General features: G+C 35.9%; 2 long non-coding RNA genes across 2 annotated transcripts; one reads left to right on the top strand and one right to left on the bottom strand.

Annotated features, from left to right (window-relative positions):
• Positions 1-568: 568 nt before the first annotated feature.
• Positions 569-3,838, bottom strand: LOC109262478 (uncharacterized). Its single transcript, XR_002077786.2, has 2 exons — positions 3,734-3,838; positions 569-710 (listed from the first exon to the last, which is right to left on the bottom strand). It is a non-coding gene; the product is annotated as an uncharacterized LOC109262478 (long non-coding RNA).
• A 4-nt stretch (positions 3,839-3,842) lies between these two features.
• Positions 3,843-15,517, top strand: LOC109262479 (uncharacterized). Its single transcript, XR_002077788.2, has 2 exons — positions 3,843-3,913; positions 15,244-15,517. It is a non-coding gene; the product is annotated as an uncharacterized LOC109262479 (long non-coding RNA).
• Positions 15,518-18,589: the final 3,072 nt, after the last annotated feature.

Raw genomic sequence — 18,589 nt, 5'->3', positions numbered from 1 at the left:
ATAAGGAACTGAAGGAAAATACTGAATCCTGATATGAACACATTTTGTTGCATGGGCAGCAACTTGGCAAATCTATTTGTGGATGTAAATAAGGAAGCCATAAAATAAAGAGGAAAAGTTATAGAATGGATGAAGCAGTACTCAGTGAGAAAGCTATTTTGGTAAATGCTGAAGTTGAAAAAATGTGTACAGGAAAAAAATAGAATAAGAGAAGATAGAAAGTTTAGTATACATAAGAAATGTAGAGAAATATAAAGAGATGAAGTGGTTTATGAACATAGAAAAAACTGTTGCATTTGGTGGGTGGGAAATAATGAATGATCTTTGATGATAGTTTTCAGTAGTAATAGGGAGGCAACTTGTTTTCACAATGTTAAATAATGAATTTTGACTATTTTTTCAATAGAGTTGGCAGTGAAAGCAAATGAAATCTTGTAAATAAGTGGAATGGAAAGTAATAGAAAATTTTTAACTAGTTGTAACTTCAACATATTTCTGAGAAAATAACCCATAAAAGTAATTTATGGCACCCCAAACATCCATATTTTAAAAATCATTACCAACAAAATAATGTAATTGTATTTACTTTTTTAAAATGTCAGATGTTTATGGATATCTGCATCTGCAGCAGACTGATCATTTTAATTCCAAATGTGAGTCTCATCAGGGAGTCTTCAATATCTGCTTTCAGTGTTCATTTCCCGAAGAATCTGAGAGACAAGACGAATATTAGACAACAAAAATATCTAAGTAAATTGCTTTCTGTAAATGATCACTATGCAATGTCTTCTATCTGTGCATGATTTTCCCTTTGCTCCCCTTGTTGGTATGAATACTCTTAGTCTATTTTGACTTTAGCTCATTATAAATCTCTTCCAAACTAAAGATAATCAGAAATAATATCTAACACCAAAATTAAAATTATCTCCAGCAAACAAGTTCCAATTGTCAAGTCTATGTGTCTCCTATTTCATACATCTATAAAGGGTTATTTCTTTAGTTCCACTCCCTCCATTCACTTTATTTATTTATTTTTTTTTACTTCTCTTTTTAATGCTTTTTTAAAATTTTATTTTAAGAGAGAGCATGAGCAGGGGAGGGTGGCAGAGGGGGAGAAAGAGAAAATTCCAAGCAGGTTACATGTCAGCACAGAGCCCAACACAGGACTTGATCCCATGACCCTGGAATCATGACCTGAGCCAAAATCAAGAGTCAGACGCTTAACTGTAATGAGCCATGTTCTTTCTTGCCTCAAGGATTGAAGTATCCTCTCATCTACTACTTAACTGCATTTTATTCCTTAGGTGTCAGCTTAATTGTTACTTCTTCAAAGAAGCCTCTCAATTTAAGGTTCCCTCAAACTTAATTCTCTCGCAAGCACCTCCCTAATTTTTCTACTTAACATACCTTAATACTTTTCAGATATATATTTATTTCTGTGGCTATTTGATAAACCTTACTCCCACCATTGTGAAGCAATAAGCAACTGTATCATTATATCCTGAATGCAGATCATAGGGCTTGCTATATAGAAGGCAACCAAAAATATTTGTTTTTTTTTAACGTTTATTTTTGAGAGAGAGAGACAGCATGAGCAGGAGAGAGGTAGCGAGAGAGAGAAAGAGAGAGAGAGAGGGAGGGAGAGAGAATCCCAAGCAGGCTCCACACCATCAGTGTAGAGCCCAACGCGGGGCTCAATGCCACAAACTGTGAGATCATGACCTGAGCGGAAGTCAGGAGTCAGAAGCTTAACCGACTCAGCCACCCAGGCCCGGGCAATCAAAAGCATTTGTAAAATAAACGGATATTTAGAGCAATAATCTTAAGCAGAGTCAGCCTGATTAAGAATATCTACATCCCTGTTTGTATGCACACACAAGTATCTATTTATCTCGTGATCTATATCTTGTGTTGTCACCAGAACTGTATCCAAAGGAAACAAATCCATGAAAATTCTTAGAAACTGCGATTCTTATATGAATCACTGTGGATAAGCTACTATGGGGACAATCATAGTGCTGTTCCAAGAGGAGTGTGAGTTGGGAGGGTTACCGTATATCTGGACTTGCTGTGATGATCTCATCCTACTGGAGAGGAGAATATTTTCTCGAAAGAAAAAATATTAAGAAAACCAGTCAGGTAGAGGGTAGCAGAAAAGGTAAAGTCGTAGTGGTTGAGGGTTAGAATCATGTCTGATGGGGCTACATTTCAGCTTACATTCTGTTGAACGCTGTTGCAGAAGCATAGGGCACTTAGCTTTCCACTGTCACAATGACTCTTCAAAGGATTATGAAATTGAGGAAACAAATGGGTTGAAGCAAGAGGCTGTTGCACAGTATGTAAGTACTTCACTGAATAACCAAAGTGCCATTGTAACTTCTTAAAAAGAAATACATAATACTAATAAAAATCAGATAGATGTACCAAAATTGAACTGAACTAAAATTCAAACAACAAAAAAAAAGAAATTTATGTGGTTGGTTTCAGTCTCTTCATTACTTAGTTTTCTCACCTGCCTGAAGTGAAAGGATGATAGTAATTTCTTTTTTTTTTTTTTAATTTTTTTTTTAACGTTTATTTATTTTTGAGACAGAGAGACAGAGCATGAACAGGGGAGGGGCAGAGAGAGAGGGGGACACAGAATCTGAAACAGGCTCCAGGCTCCGAGCTGTCAGCACAGAGCCCGACGCGGGCTTGAACTCACGGACCATGAGATCATGACCTGAGCCGAAGTCGGACGCTTAACCGACGGAGCCACCCAGGCGCCCCGGATGATAGTAATTTCAATAATAACAATTGTATCTTTAATATTCAATGATATTGAAAATGATGAGGTATTGTTTCTATTTATGGACTGTTAGGAAAGAATGCAAATGACAATGGTTTTCAAGGTAATACAGAAATGAAAACAGTGTAAAAGAGGGTTTTTAAAACTACAAAAGAACAAGAAGTGAGAGGCAAAAACCAAATTAAGAATCAGCACTCTTGCAGAGTAGGAAAACAAATTCTTATGGTAAAAAAATATTCAAGAAAACAAGAAGAATGTGAATTGATGGCAAAAAGGGAAATGGCTTGAAAATTAGGTTGAGAACAATTAATTGAAAACTTACTACATCCTGGCAGTGATTTGCTGGCTAAGACAAGTACCCTTTCCCTCAAGGAGCTTACTTACTTCTAGGCAGAGAGATATAAAAGAAAAAAATTAAAATTAAAGCTGATGCCTGCAAGGACAGCATACAATGTGTGTATAACATAGAGCTATGTAACAGTGGAGTGAGATTATTCTCCATAGAGGCATTTAAAATGCTTAAGAAAAAGGGTCTTGATCTAATCTAAACAACGGACTGAAAATTTTCAGGAGATGGTGCACTGAGCAGTAAGTAATCATATAAAAAAACAGATGGATGTGTGAAGGAAAACAGAATTTGTACCTTCACAGTCGCATTTTTCAGATTCAAGTCTTACACAACTGTCAGTAATCGACTACTTAAAAGAGATACTCGAAAACATTATTTGCATTCAAAGCACACCACATCTTATTTGTTGTTAAATTTCAGCACTGTAAGATTGCGTTTTCCTGTGCATTATGGGTACAATTGTTAACATTACACAGTAAAATGGTAATAATAGTCTGTTTCAAATACATGAAGACTCATTATGTAAATAGAGTGAAACATCTGTTCTGTTTCCCCAGAAGCTCGCAAAGAAGGAAGTGAAAAGTAATGGCAAATACCGTAGTCCTCCCTTTTTTGAGGTTTCACTTTCCCCGGTTTCCATTACTCACGGTCCATTGCAGTGGGAAAGCAGATGGTTCTCCTTCTGACGTATTGTCAGAAGGTCAATGGTAGCCTAACTATGTCACAGTGCCTACTTCTTCTCATCACCTAGGCGTTTTATCATCCCACATCATAACGTGAGTAGTGTGCAATATATTTTGAATGTGTGAGAGAGAGATCACCACATTCATATACCTTTTATCACAGTATGCTATAACTGCTCTATTTTATTATTCATTGTTGTTATTAATTTCTAACTGCCTAATTTTTAAATCAAACTTTGCCATATGTATGTATGTATAGGAGAAAACATAGTATATATAGGGTTCGGGACTAGCCGCGGACCCAGGCATCCCTTACTGGTCTTGGAACATATTCCCCACAGATAGGAGTTTGGGGGGGCGGGGGACGGCTTCTGTATTTAGGTTTATAATATAATGTTGGTGCTGTATGACAACGGCAGTCATAAGATTTAATCTTCTGAGGATAACTTCAAGAAAAGAGACTGGTTTTCTCTCTGGGCTAAGTCCTAGCTGGCGGTAAGGTGAAAGTCATGACTGCAAATTGTAAACCTGTTAGAAAAACAAAAAAAAACAAAAAAAAAACCTTGTCTATGTACTCCTAGCGTACAATTATAATGACTATTGTTATGACAATTTATTGTCTTTAAGTCAGTTTTTAATATCCTGTACTTTATCAAGATAGTCAAGACTAAGAATCTGCTAGTTTTAATGCAGGCTAACTAAATTTCTAATTATCCATGAGATCGTTTCTTCATCAGAATCCTAATTCTCATACTATAATTAGATTTAAATACATAATATTGATTTAGTAGTAATTAAACCTGTATGAAAGTTAGACTTCTTGTAATTTTGTATCAGATACAGACAAAAGAGTTTCAGTTAATTTCTTTCTAGAAAGAATTCTAAACAAGATGTTCTAGATAATGCTATAGAACAAGAGTAATTTTTAGAAGAGAAAAATCTTTGTATCATAAAAGATAAATAATTATATGGCAGTGATCCAAGAAGATAATGAAAAGAACATGTTTGTATAAAATGAGTCCATGGGGTTGAAAAATATTAATAGAAATATTCCTAGTACCAGTAGATTCTTTTTCAAATGTGCTAAGAAAAATAAATCAAAACCCATGCAGGGTTAAATTTTTGATTGCATAGCTTTTTTATTCTATAATGTAATGTAAATGCATGCATTGTTTCAGAATGGTGAGATTATGGTCTATTAAGTATTAATATTAGTCTCTTCAGTATTTCTCAAAACGTGAGTGTTTTGAGGTCCCCTTGCTTTCGAATTGCTCAATGTGTTTGTTTAAAATTCATACTCCTGGGTCTCACCCCAAATAGAATAGACTATCTGTAAGCCCAGGAAGTTTCACTTTAATGAGCACTGTGGTGATTTTTATAAATTTAATAATTTGAAACCTCTTGGGTTATTTGAATCAAATTCCTTTAAAGTGAATGATTTTTATTTGATTTGTGATAACCATATCAAGGGTTTGTTTAAAGATATACTCTAGTTCCTTGTCAGTGCTAGATAATAGTGTTCACTTTGAACTTTGATACATTGGATTATTCTGTTACAAAAGATAGCAGAAACCCAGTCCATTTTATGGTGAGAAGAGATCATTTAAGAAACTCAGGTATCCTTTACTGTAATAGATACCGAATGTTTCTTCCAGAGTGTCTGCTCACCTTTTTGCAGGGCCCTCTCCCTCTTGAAGCTTTAGTCTAACTATATTTCATCTTTCCAAATTCGTATCAGTCAGATTAAAATAATGTTCCATTTCTCTGAATTTACCTTGAAAACTTTCCTGAAAAATCCAGACCCCCCCCCTAAAATCTCCGAATAGTCCTGGGAGGCTAAGGAAGTCTCTTTTGTGCTCCGAGGACCAGATCTCCTGGCCTCTTCAGGATATGCCTCATGTTCTTGCTATGAATTACTAGGAGGATATTTCCCCTGCTCCCATTGTCTGTTGATAACAGCACTCTAACTGGTGCCAGGTGGCGATGATATTGCTTGCCGATAACTCTCATCACCCAATTCCAAGAACGCTGCCTGACATTTTCATACGAAGTTTTCCATTACTGCTAAACATGTTGCCATTGATGCTGGGTTCATTGTACTTCATTACCTCACAGAAGAGGTGGTGAAGAAAAACAAACGTGATTACTACTGACTCTTATTTTAGTCTTCTAATTTAGAGTAGTTGGGCTAGAAAACCGTGAGAGACCCAACTTCCTATTGCAAATTACTAGTTCCTCTCATTGAGGAATTAACCACCTATATCAACCACGCTCCCTAATGATGTCATCTTTCTCAGAAGTCAAAACACTACACCCCTGTGTAATAATAACCAATATTTCATGAATATGAACAGTTTTTTTTCTAATTTTTATCACATTTATAAATGTATAACTTGCATACAGTAGAACCCATCAGTTTTAAGTGCGTGGTTTTATTCGTTGCATAACGAGCATAAGAATGTAGAACATTTCCATCTCTTCACAAAGTTCCCTTGTGTGTTTTAGCAGCCAGTCTTTATGTCCCACCCCTGGTCACTGCCAACAACTGATCAGTTTTCTGTCACTATAGATTTACCTTTTCTATAACTTCCTATAAACAGAATGATACTACCCAGTGGTTTTTAAATATGTCCGGAAATTTTTTTCACTCTTTCCTTCAAAAAAAGGATGCTTAATTCCTCTCTATTTCAGTGCAGGTTGAATTTACTAACTAGCTTTTAATGAACAGGAATGCTGTAGAATTATGCTATTTGATGGCTGAGACTAGATAATAAAAAAAAGTTAGTTTCCACTTGGTTTTCCATCTCTCTTGGATTATCCTCTCTGAGAGAAGACAGCTGCATGTCGTGAAAACACTCAAGCAGCCTGTGAAAAGGCCTGCCTATGGAGAAACCAAGGTCTCACATCAAAATCAGTCCATAATTGCCAGTCATGTGACAATTGGAAGTGGACTTTGTCAGAGACTGTGAAGAGTTTGAGACGTTTTCTTACTTGTTATCCTGTATGTACACTTCTTTCAATCTAGCAGTCTAGCCTACCACGGTTTCATGGTTGCTGGCAGAAGACAGGAGACTCTTGGGTCAGAGAAAAAGGACAGTTTTCCTCACTGCTATAGCAGTCACCGGAATATCAACATTTGCTCCAGCCCCCGTTGCCACGAGGCTGTATAGTGGCTGGACACACAGTAGGAATCCCAAGGAACAAATCCCAGTTTAGGAAATTCTAGTCGTCTATAATGGATTTTTTATCCCCATCCATTTACTTTTACCCCATCTGCAAAATTAGAATGACTTTCTTGTAGATAGCATATAGTTAGGTCTTTTAAAAAATTACCTATGACACGGGTAGGTTTTTATTGAATGTTTAAGCCAACTTTACTTATTATAATTACTGATATGGTTGAGTTTAAAACTATCATTTTGCTATTTACTTTCTATTTGTCCCATCTGTTTTTTACTCAATTTTTTTTCTTTCCCTGCCATCATTTGCATTAATTGAGTTTTCAATTATTTATTCTGTTCTCCACTGTTTGATTTTTCTCTCCTCCATCTCTGTCTTTGTCTATATTTCTCTCCTTTTGGTAGTCACACCCCAATTTTTTTTTAACTTTTTTTTAATTCTTTATTTTTGAGAGAGAGAGAGAGAGACAGAGACAGAGTGCAAGCAGGGGAGGAACAGAGACAGAGGGAGACACAGAATCTGAAGCAGGCTACAGGTTCTGAGCTGTCAGCACAGAGCCCAATGAGGGACTCGAGCTCACTGACCGGGAGATCATGACCTGAGCTGAAGTTGGACTTTAACAGACATAGCCACCCAGGCGCCCTATTCACACTCCATTTTTCAATAATATTTTTCCACTTTATGTATATTTCATAATCCTTACAATGATATAGTTCCTTCCCCTACTTCATCCTTTTGGCTGCTGGTGTCATACATTATACTTCCATGTATGCTACGAAACTCAAAATGCATCGCTATTTAATTTTTTTTTTTTGTCTAAACAGTCATTTATCTTTTAAAGAGGTTAAAAATGAGAAAATGTGTCTATATTTACGCACATATTAATACCTGCAAATATTAAACGGGTGCAATTGTAGAGCTCACTTTGTAAATTTCAATTCTCTCAGGGATCACAGTGTCATGCTGCCTGCTGTCCAATGCCTAAAAACTTTGGTTTTTATTTTGTGTTTAATTTATTTTGTTTTAATTTATTTTGTGTCAAGTACTCCAGTTGGTTCACATAGAAAAGTACATTTAGTACCCTTTATTTCATCTTCCTTGGATGCATTAATTTTGCTGCACATATGAGAAATTTTAGTATAACTAGAATAATTGTTCTGATGGAAAAGAGAAAAATTCTTTGAGTGAATTTTATAGGAAAATCAATAGTGATATAATAAAAAGGACGTCTATTTAGAATATAATGTTCACACATTTTTTGTTTGCTTACTTATTTGCTTGGTGTTTCACATACACAAAATAATCATTAAACTTTCTTGGAAGATTATAGTCATTCAAATAAAGTTATTTAATCAGTGGATTTTTAGCAAATATTTAATTAAAGTTCCACCAAGAAAGACATTCCAATATTTAAATATGACACAAAGCATATATACTTGGATTAATACTAAAAGTGCAAATATATGTAAACAGGTTATCATTTACATTTTCATAGGGAGACAAAAAATACATGTAATATTATGTATTTTAAAAATCTTAGTGAATATCAACATTTTGTGTTCATCTGTGTAGACACTGTTCACTCTTATATCATGCTTCTCTATATTTATATGTTTTATATGTTTTTAGTCATTTGGCAAAGGCTACTTAACTACATGATAAGGCTCAACTGAACCATAAATTTTGCAATAATCTAGTCAGTCTGCCAGGTCTGTATATTGCAATTCTGATATGAATCCTAACTTATGGTTTGAAATTTAAATAATCTGGGCCACCAAACTATGTTTCATTGGGCATAGGAATGATATGTTATTTGTCCGATGCATTGGGAGAGGCCATAGATCAATAGTGCTTCTAAATCTTGTTTCACTAATGTACCCCAATGGCAGAGAATATCCTGAAGTCAGGGAATTCAGCTCGAAACAAGTGTATTTCATGAACAACCATAAAAATTGTATAATTTTGGATGCACTACAAAAATGTTTTGTGGCATAAAATTTAAATTATATATTTTTCCAAAAATGTTTCAATAAATTTAATAATGCTGGAAAGATTCACTATTTTAACTTATCTCAGACTTTGTAGAACGTGAGCATGTAGCCATTTTGCTTAATATGGAAAGCATGACATAGAGCAAAAGTTGTCTTCTATTTCGAGGTCCAACCCTCAGCAGCTGTGTAACATCAGGCAATTTATTCAACATGTGTGAGCTTCATATTTCTCAACGGATGAACAGAGACAAATAGTCTTATTTTGCAGTATAATTGTGAATATTGGAATTAAGTACTAGATTGCAGTGAATTCAAGTATGTATCTTTTCAAAGGGTAAAATCATGACTCATTAAAATGAGTAAAATAAAATGAACTCTTTTCAAAAATTTATTCAACTCATCATAAGAAAGATGTTATGAATGGGCCAGAGAGCATTTGAGAAGTAGGTATATGTGCACATCAAAGAAATGTTAGGGGGTCCTTGATTAGATACAAAACTGATTACTCTCTGGTAGAGCTGTAAATCTAATTTCTGGAATTATCAGTTTCACCAGACAGCAATAATTGGAAATTTGAACAGACAAAAATCTACAAATTAACTTCTGTCCCAATAGATTATGTTAATTGTCTTGTCAATAGAAAGTCAAGCTCAGGGGTGTATTGGAAAATGCCCAGTAATCTCTTCTGCCTGTTTCCAATTTCCAGGAGGGTTGAGGAGCGAATGGGAATCAGGGAAGTAGTTGCATTGATAAAATTAATGTTGATGCCATTTTTTAAATGATGAGGAGGAATGTATCTATAGTGTTTTAAAAATTAAATCCTTATTATTTTCAGGCAACTAACATAAACCTTATATATAATTTTTACCACAACTCTGAGAGGTATTTTTAAAGTTTTCACCATTGTTCAGAGAGTGACACTGGGGCCTAGAATATAATTTATATTAAAAAAAAATATTTCCCTTTCCATCAGCTTTGAAATATGTTACATATAATCATCTCAAAAATAAATAATAACCTTCTACCTCCTCATCCATCTACTGCTCTGACTTGTGCCCTGATACCACATAATTTTGGCCTTGGACCCAGCGTATATGAAGATTTGAATTCATGTACTCTGGCTCCTGAGCATATATGTTTTGTGGCTGTCATTTTGTTGTTGTTTTTTTTAATTTTTTTTAATGTTTATTTATTTTTGAGACAGAGAGAGAGACAGAGCATGAACGGGGGAGGGGCAGAGAGAGAAGGAGACACAGAATCGGAAGCAGGCTCCAGGCTCTGAGCCATCATCCCAGAGCCCGACGCAGGGCTCGAACTCAAGGACTGTGAGATCGTGACCTGAGCTGAAGTTGGACGCTTAACCGACTGAGCCACCCAGGCGCCCCTATGGCTGTCATTTTGAAGAGAGAGGGAGATAGAACTTGCTCCTGCGGAAAAAGTCAGAATTTCTGTGTTTTCAGGAGAGAGTTGAAGCAACCATATGTTAATTAATTACTATTGTTTTAAAATAATTTAATTGAAATATAAGTGACACATAATATTAAATTAGTTTCAGGTGTACAGCACAGTGATTTGACGTACATTACAAAATGCTCACCACCCTAAGTGTGGTTACAGTTTGTAACCACACAAGGCTATTACAATATTATTGGCTATATCCCCTATGCTGTACTTTTCACCCAGGTGACTTATTTATTCTATAACCGGAAGTTTGTACCTCTGAATCCCCTTCACCCATTTTGCTTATCCCCCCACCCAGCCCCTTTGGCAACCACCAGTTGGTTCTCCTTATTTATTTATTTGTTTGTTTATTTATTTAATTTATTTAATATTTATTTTTGAAAGAGAGAGACAGAGACAGAGCATAAGCAGGGCAGGGGCAGAGAGAGAGAGAGACACCCAATCCAAAGCAAGCTCCAGGCTCTGAGCTGTCAGCACAGAGCCCAACGCAGGGCTCCAAGCCATGAAAGGTGGGATCATGACCTGAGCCCAAGTTAAATGCTCAACTGACTGAGCTACCCAAGTGCCCCTGTCCTCTGTATTTATGAGTCTGTTTCAATTTTTGTTGCTATTGTTTGTTTCTTGATGGAGTTTTATTGATAGTGTTGTTTTGTGCTGTGTTTGTTGTTTGTTTTCAGCAGTCTAGGAGATATCTTAACCAAGGCAAGCAGTTGGACTTTTCTAACAGGAGAGGAAGGCAAAATATTTGTAAGAACATAGGTCAATTTGTGTGCTTAAATACTGAGAGTCTGATGGTTTCAATTATTGTTATTATTATTGTTGTTATTGTTATTATGATTATTATTTTGGAAAGTGAATTATCTGCAAAATAAAATGCTGCTAGAGCTGGAGACTCAAGACAAAACTAAATTCATCTTAATCTGAATCCAGTACCCTCCTGCCTCTTGGGAATCTCTCTCTTTGTGTGAGTATGACCAAAAACAGAAGCAAGGGAAGAACTCAGAGGAACCTTTCTTTTCAGGAGAGTGCAAGGAAAGAGAAGCCCAAGAAGAAATGAAGGACTTAGTCCAAAACACTGAAGTAGAACCAGGGAAATCAAAACAGAAAAGTTTGAAGGTGCCTGAGTGGCTCAGTCGGTTAAATGTCCCACTTCAGCGCAGGTCATGATCTCGTGGTTTGTGGGTTTGAGCCCTGCGTTCAGGCTCTGTGCTGACAGCTCAGAGCCTGGAGCCTGCTTAGGATTCTGTGTCTCCCTCTCTCTGCCCTTCGTCCACTCGTGCCCTGTTTGCCTGTCTCTGTCTTTCTCTCTCAAAAATAAATTAAAAAAAGACACCTGGGTGGCTCAGTCGGTTAAGCATCTGACTTCCACCCAGGTCAAGATCTTAGGGTTCGTGAGTTTGAGCCCCACATCGGGCTCTGAGCTGTTAGCTCAGATCCTGGAACCTGCTTCCCATTCTGTGTCTCCCTCTCCCTTGCCCCTCCCCCCTTCTCTCTCAAAAATAAAGTAAAACATAAAAAAAACTATAAATAAACAAACAAAAAATAAATAAAAAACATTAAAAAAAAAACAACAGAAAAGTTTTAAGGTGTAAGCCAGGGGCAACACCACTTGCTGCTGGTGGTGAATGTAGGAGTGACATGTATTTTGATAAGGATGCCCTTAGCAAGAGCAGTTTTTGTAATAGTGGGAGAGAGAAATAGATTTTTAAAATTTGAGAAGAAAGGAACACAAATAAAATTTTCTATCACTCTTAAGTTGCTCATTCCAAAATATTGACCATAAGCATTTACAACAGAAATGAAAAAGTTTAACGCTTAAAGAGCTTTTTGCTTATCAACAAAAACTATGTGAACACATCATTAAAAATGGGCAAAATGTTTGAATGGGAAATAAAAATGGCTAATAATTATTAAAATATTAAAATACGACAGTAATAACATAATTAACGGAACAGAAACAACAATATTACTATTTGATCTCTAAAAATTTTAAAGATATAAAAAAGTAACAGTTCTATATGCTAATGGTTGGATGTAAATATCATATACTTCTAGGGAGCTATGAAGGACAATTTGCCATGGATAACAAAATTCTAAATGATTTTAGTTAATTTTTACTTTTTAGATTTTATGCTGAGAATATTATCAGTGATAAACTGCTTGAATTTGTTATTTATATACTACAGGGATGTTTGTCATCACAGAATCTAGCATAATGATGAAGACCTGGGAATGACCCAAATGTCTAAATACACGTGACTGGCAAATTATGCCATGTCTATATAATGCAATATTAAATATCCATTGTAATTATGCCTTCAAAAGACTATTTACTAAAATGGAAAATTACAAAATTAGTTTATTTTTTAAATAGCTTCACAGCAACTGTCACATCATACCACTTTGGCTAACAAATGAATACATGCTCTATGAAAACACTAATATGAAAACATATCAGCTAGAGATATTTCAAAGACTTATGCTTCATCTTTGATTTGTTCTGGTTTCTAGTTTTCAACTTTTAACCTGAATTAATTTCATATTTATAAAAGAATTTGAGTGAAGGAAAGAATGAAGTTAGCATGGTAGATTAATGAAGATTTATGGAAATTAAATTAATTTTAAAAATAGTGTTCATCTGGGTTTTTTTATAGGCAAAGAAAGTAATGAATAGAGAATGACAAGTTGAAGACACAGGAATATTTATATTTCATTTTTTAAAGGCAACCAGAATCTTATCTTTTTACTGATCACTGATCTTTTCTCTGATGTATACACTCAAAGATACATTAAAACATACTCCTGGGGGATGTGGGTGGCTCAGTCGATTAAGTGACTGACTCTTGATTTCAGCCAAGGTCATGATCTCATGGTTTGTGAGATCCAACCCTGCATCTGGCTCTGTGCTGACGACGTGGAGCCTGCTCCACGTACGATTCTCTCTCTCTCTCTCTCTCTCTCTCTCTCTCTCTTTGCCCATCCCCACCCCTCTTTCAAAATACATAAATGAACATTACAAAAAAAAAGATACTCCTTTCATTACTTCTCTGAAGAATGATCCTTCTGCCATTTCTGTTTCTCTGCTCAATATCTTCTATAATCCCTTCTCAACAATCAAACCAAAAGTCTCCCTAATTCAGGCTCAAATTAGGATTAGACCAAGACAAAAACAAACAAACTTCTCTAATAACTGACACATCCTCTCAGGACTGAAACTTCATCTTGCGCTTATGACATCTTGCCATCATCAGATCAGCAGTTTAAGTCATTATACGAAGTGATCTTAAGGATTAGGTTCAATATTTGATTTGGTGTTGGTACTAGGAAAATGCAGTATTACCCAAAATGCAAAAATAATTCAGACATAAAATGATTCTATTTTTTACATTTCATTATATTATGGCTTTAATTATGCTACGGGTCAGATTGTATAACTGGGTACCTACTATGTGCTACACTTCATGTTCTGCAACTTTTTAGCTAGCTCTATGACCTGGTTGACTCCCCTTGATTTTAATATTCTCCTTTGATAAAAAGGAAGTTAGGTCAGAGGAAACTTAATGTTTATAAGAATCACTAGGAGGCTTCTTAAAATAGTAGTTTCTGGGCCCCAACCCCAGAGCGTTTGGTTCAGTGTATCTGAGTTGAGGCCTAAAGATGTGCATTTAAGACAGTTTCCTAGGGGCACCTGGGTGGCTCAGTCAGTTGAGCGTCCGACTTCAGCTCAGGTCACGATCTCACAGTCTGTGAGTTCGAGCCCCACGTCGGGCTCTGTGCTGACAGCTCAGAGCCTGGAGCCTGCTTCCGATTCTGTGTCTCCCTCTCTCTCTGCCCCTTCCCTGCTCATGCTCTGTATCTCTCTGTCTCAAAAATAAATAAAAACATTAAAATAAAGAAAAAAAAAGACAGTTTCCTAGATGATACTATTTGGCTGCTGTTTTAGGGACCATCCTTTGAAAACCACTAAGTTAGTTATCTTTCAGAATTTGCAAGCTCAAAAAACTCCAGAAATTCATATGCTTAGTGTAGAGCACAAATATTCTATAGCAGATTGGAACATTTTGGTCTCATTTATACAGATGGACCAATCTTGTTAATCCTACAGTTAAATAAGAAAAATTCAACCAAGTAATTTTAAAGATCTAATTAGTTTTACTAATTGATTCATGAGTTGGGCAGCATCCAATTTAACAAGCATAGGGGAGCTCCAAAGGGCTACAGAATAGGAAAGATCTTTACAAATAGAGAAAGAATGGAAAAAAGGAAATTATTAGTAAAGAGTCCACTGTTTTAGGCAAGGTCACACTCCTAAGGGGAACAGAAGAGGTCTATCAGTAAATTTCTGATGCTGATCAAGAAATTCCCACTTTGACTGGTGAAAGGTTATATTCCTTGGGGAGAAACTGCAGTTAGGTTAGGTGTTTAGTCTTGATTTACTGATTTGGGGCCGTAACACCGTTTTGAGCCTGTGGTTTTCTTTTTAACACTCCTTATATGGGTTTTGTAGCATTTCTGTTATTATTTCTTACAGCAGGATAAAGAAATTATTTCACACAGGGAGAGAAATAAATATCTTCAGTGACAATTTACTGTGGGAAATTTACTAAATTACTCGGTACCTAAACAAACCATAGAGTTTTAGATACCTTCACATATTTCTGTCTTGGCAGTGTCTATGGCAGCTTGCCATATCATAGGGACTCTACACAGTTTTTTGTCGTGTTAGGTATACGAGGGCTTCCGCTGCCTCCATTTTGACCTCAAACTTTCTAGTTGGGTTCCTCTTTCCAGCTTGTCTCCTGGCTCAGGTGGAAGACCCTAAGGACAAACCATGGGAAAGGAAGCTACCCCCTCAAGCATAAGGACTGCCCTGAGCCGGCAAGACATCACCCACGATTGACTCCAAGAGAGTGGTCCATTTGACCTGCACTACCCACCCATCTTTGCCCCACATTTTCCTTATGTAAATCTGGAAGTACTTTCCGCACTCTGGAGAGTCTTTGACAGCCCATGCTGTCTTCCCAGTGTGGGCATCACTGAAATAAATTCCTTCCTTGTTTCCCACTATTTATTTCTCTGTCTTTGGATTTTGTCAGCAGCAGCAGCGAATGACCAAACCGGATCTATTTGTGACTCCCGGAGCCAGGTGTCCTTGCGTCTTTGCGCCCGGCTACAGGTAGATTTGGTATCTCTTATTTTAGTTAGAGATTTCTTTGCATTCGTTTTTTTGTCACTTTCACAATGGAATAGGAAAGGTTGCTTCTGCTATTTTTTGCCCAAATTACAAATATCTATCATCTATATCAAGATAGTTATACATTAAGATATAGACTTGTCAATACAGCCTTTTAAATGACTTAAACTATTCTCACACACACAAAAAATGTCTTGCCTTCCTTTTCTTCTCATTTTAGTTGGTGTATTTATTTGTATGTTGAAAAACTCTGAAAAAATTCTACAAATAACAGAATAAACATATAGGGTGTGGAGAAAGAACAAAATGAAAGATATTGGAAGTCTCTTACATATTTATATACATTAGAATAAAAATCAAAGACAATCCAAGAACTTAAATAGCCAAGAAAGCAAGAATACTTATAAGATACTTGTAAGACTTTTGCCCCCAGGGAGGAGACAAAAATAAACAGAAGGTGACAAATCATGTAAGTAATTAAATGGTTGTTCCTGGCCTCAAAAGTAGCTTTCTTTTTAGCTACAGGGATTGAAAGGTCATTTTCATATATTTTTACTATAAAACAAATCACAATTCCACTAGGTGGGTAAGACAAAGTACCAACAACAATGCATCGCAGGGAACCATTTTAGAAATGCTCAGTAAATAATACCCTTAGTTCCCCCAGGGCATTTCTAAACCAAGAGGGATTTGAAATACCACACCTCCAGGGTGTATTTATCATTTAGGTTTCCCACTCAAATGCCAGTGCATAATAGAATATCCTGGCCCAACCTGGCAGATAAAAGGAAAGTGCAGCTTTCTCTTTACATGCTTTTCAAAGAATTGTGTGGGATCAAAACTGTGACTCCATTAGAAGAAACAAGAGTCATACCCCTTAAGCACAGAGTGCTGTTAGGAAATGAAGAGGCTGGTGTTTATCACTCAACATTTGGAGAAAGGATTTGTGCGGACTTCAATTCTACAGCGCAAGTAGGAAAAATACACAATACCAAGGATAAAGAAAAAGAAAAATCATGCAGTGTTCTCCTTTTCATATGCCAGTCTAACGTGAAAATCAGGGATTTGACAAGTACTGCCTAAGAGTTTTCTGTACTGCAATTGCCCCTAATTTGCAGTTGACATTACATTTTATTGTGAGTGTTTTTGGCAAAAAGCACTCTATTTAAAATTTTAGGAAAATAATCAACTCAGCAGTTGACATTTCCTTTAATTATTCTCCACTCCGTTTTTAAAATTAATGTCCTACTCTTTCTGTTCATAAGCTGCAATGCAGAAGAGGTTAAAATGACTTAGATCGACTATTATTTGTTCCAGAATATTTCTTTCCAAGCTCAAATAAATACAGTGCTTATACATAAAGGCTGCTAGTTACATATTTCATATTTTTAAACTACCAGTTTTACCTTCTTGAACATTGAATTCAGACATATTTAGTAGGATCAAAAGGTCCTCTATTTTGAAAAGAATGGTTCATGAACCAGTAACGTAAACACTCCTGGGAGCTTGTTCGGATAAGAATCTGTGTTTTAACAAGGTCCTCGGTCATCATGCGCACATTAGGGTTTGAGAAACATTGCTTTATATAACTGACTTACAAATATGAATTAGGAAAAATGGCATGGGTGTTGAGAATATTTTTGGATGGGAGTTATAACTTAGTGTATTATTTATTTATGATTTTCTATAAATTCCCTGATATGTCGTATGTATGTGTAAACTGAAGCATTGAAGCCCTATAGTACACTTACAGGGGTTAAATACCAAGTTTTAAGTGTTTATTTTTGAGAGAGAGAGAGAGCACTGCATGCTAGCTCATGTAAGTGGGGGAGGGGCAGAGAGAGAAGGGGACAAAGGATCCAAAGCCTACTTTGTGCCGGCGGCAGCAAGCCAGATGCGGGGCTCCAGTTCATGAACTTGAGATCATAATCTCAGCCAAAGTCCGATGCTCAACTGACTGAGGCCACTCAGGAGCCCCCTCAAGCCTTAAATGTTTACAAAGATTTTGATTTTTCAAGCAAAGCATAAGAAATATGAATCAGAATATCCTGGCCCTCATCTATATTTTGAGAAAATAAGTTGTTAAAAATGATCACTTCTTTGTTCATTCAACTCCAGTACAGCATTTTTTATAAATCAAAGATTAGTTTTTATTATTGAAGTATAAACACAGTGGGGTCTTGAATGTGTTATTATTTCTTTTCCTTCTTTTACTTATTATTTCTTTGATCTTCAACAAATGTTAATATTGTAATATTGCCTCAATATTGAAAATTGGGTATTTCTAGGTTTGTCCTAGATTCATTTTCAGGTTTTCTGTTTTATGAAGATACCACTGACTCTTTTGTACAGTTTGAACAACTGGAGGGTCATCTCTGTTTCCAAACCATTATGCCATACATAATAAAACTAATAATAAGAGGCAAATGCTGATATCTGCTATAGGGCCATCTCTTTGGATTTGGAATGCTGTAGGGCTGTTACTGTCTCTGGTAAATGTACTGACTCAAAGGATTTTTTTCGTTATTTTGTTTTATTGATAGTGAAATGAATGATTATTATTTTAGTAAGGGCATTGAACAATTAGCAAGTTTTAATTCTATCCTGCTTATGAGGCATAACACCAATCTTCCTATGACGCATAAAAATTTCATTTGAATTCATAAATTATAATAACAATAATTTTTACTTTGTGTTTATTTTTCATTTAATTAATTAATTAATTTCAATTTTATTTAAATCCAAGTTAGTTAACATATGGTGTAATAATGGTTTCAGGAATAGAATTTAGTGATTCATCACTTACATATAACACTGAGTGCTCATCTCGGCAAGTGTCCTCCTTAATGCCCATCAGCCATGTAGCCCATCTCCCCCACCACCTCCCTTCCAGCAACCCTCAGTTTGTTCTCTGTATTTAAGAGTCTTTTATGGTTTGCCTCC

The sequence above is a fragment of the Panthera pardus genome, unplaced genomic scaffold (genome assembly GCF_024362965.1).
Source record: "Panthera pardus isolate Hobbes unplaced genomic scaffold, ASM2436296v1 HiC_scaffold_13, whole genome shotgun sequence".
Classification (NCBI taxonomy): domain Eukaryota; kingdom Metazoa; phylum Chordata; class Mammalia; order Carnivora; family Felidae; genus Panthera; species Panthera pardus.
This window is presented reverse-complemented; position numbering and strand designations above follow the sequence as displayed.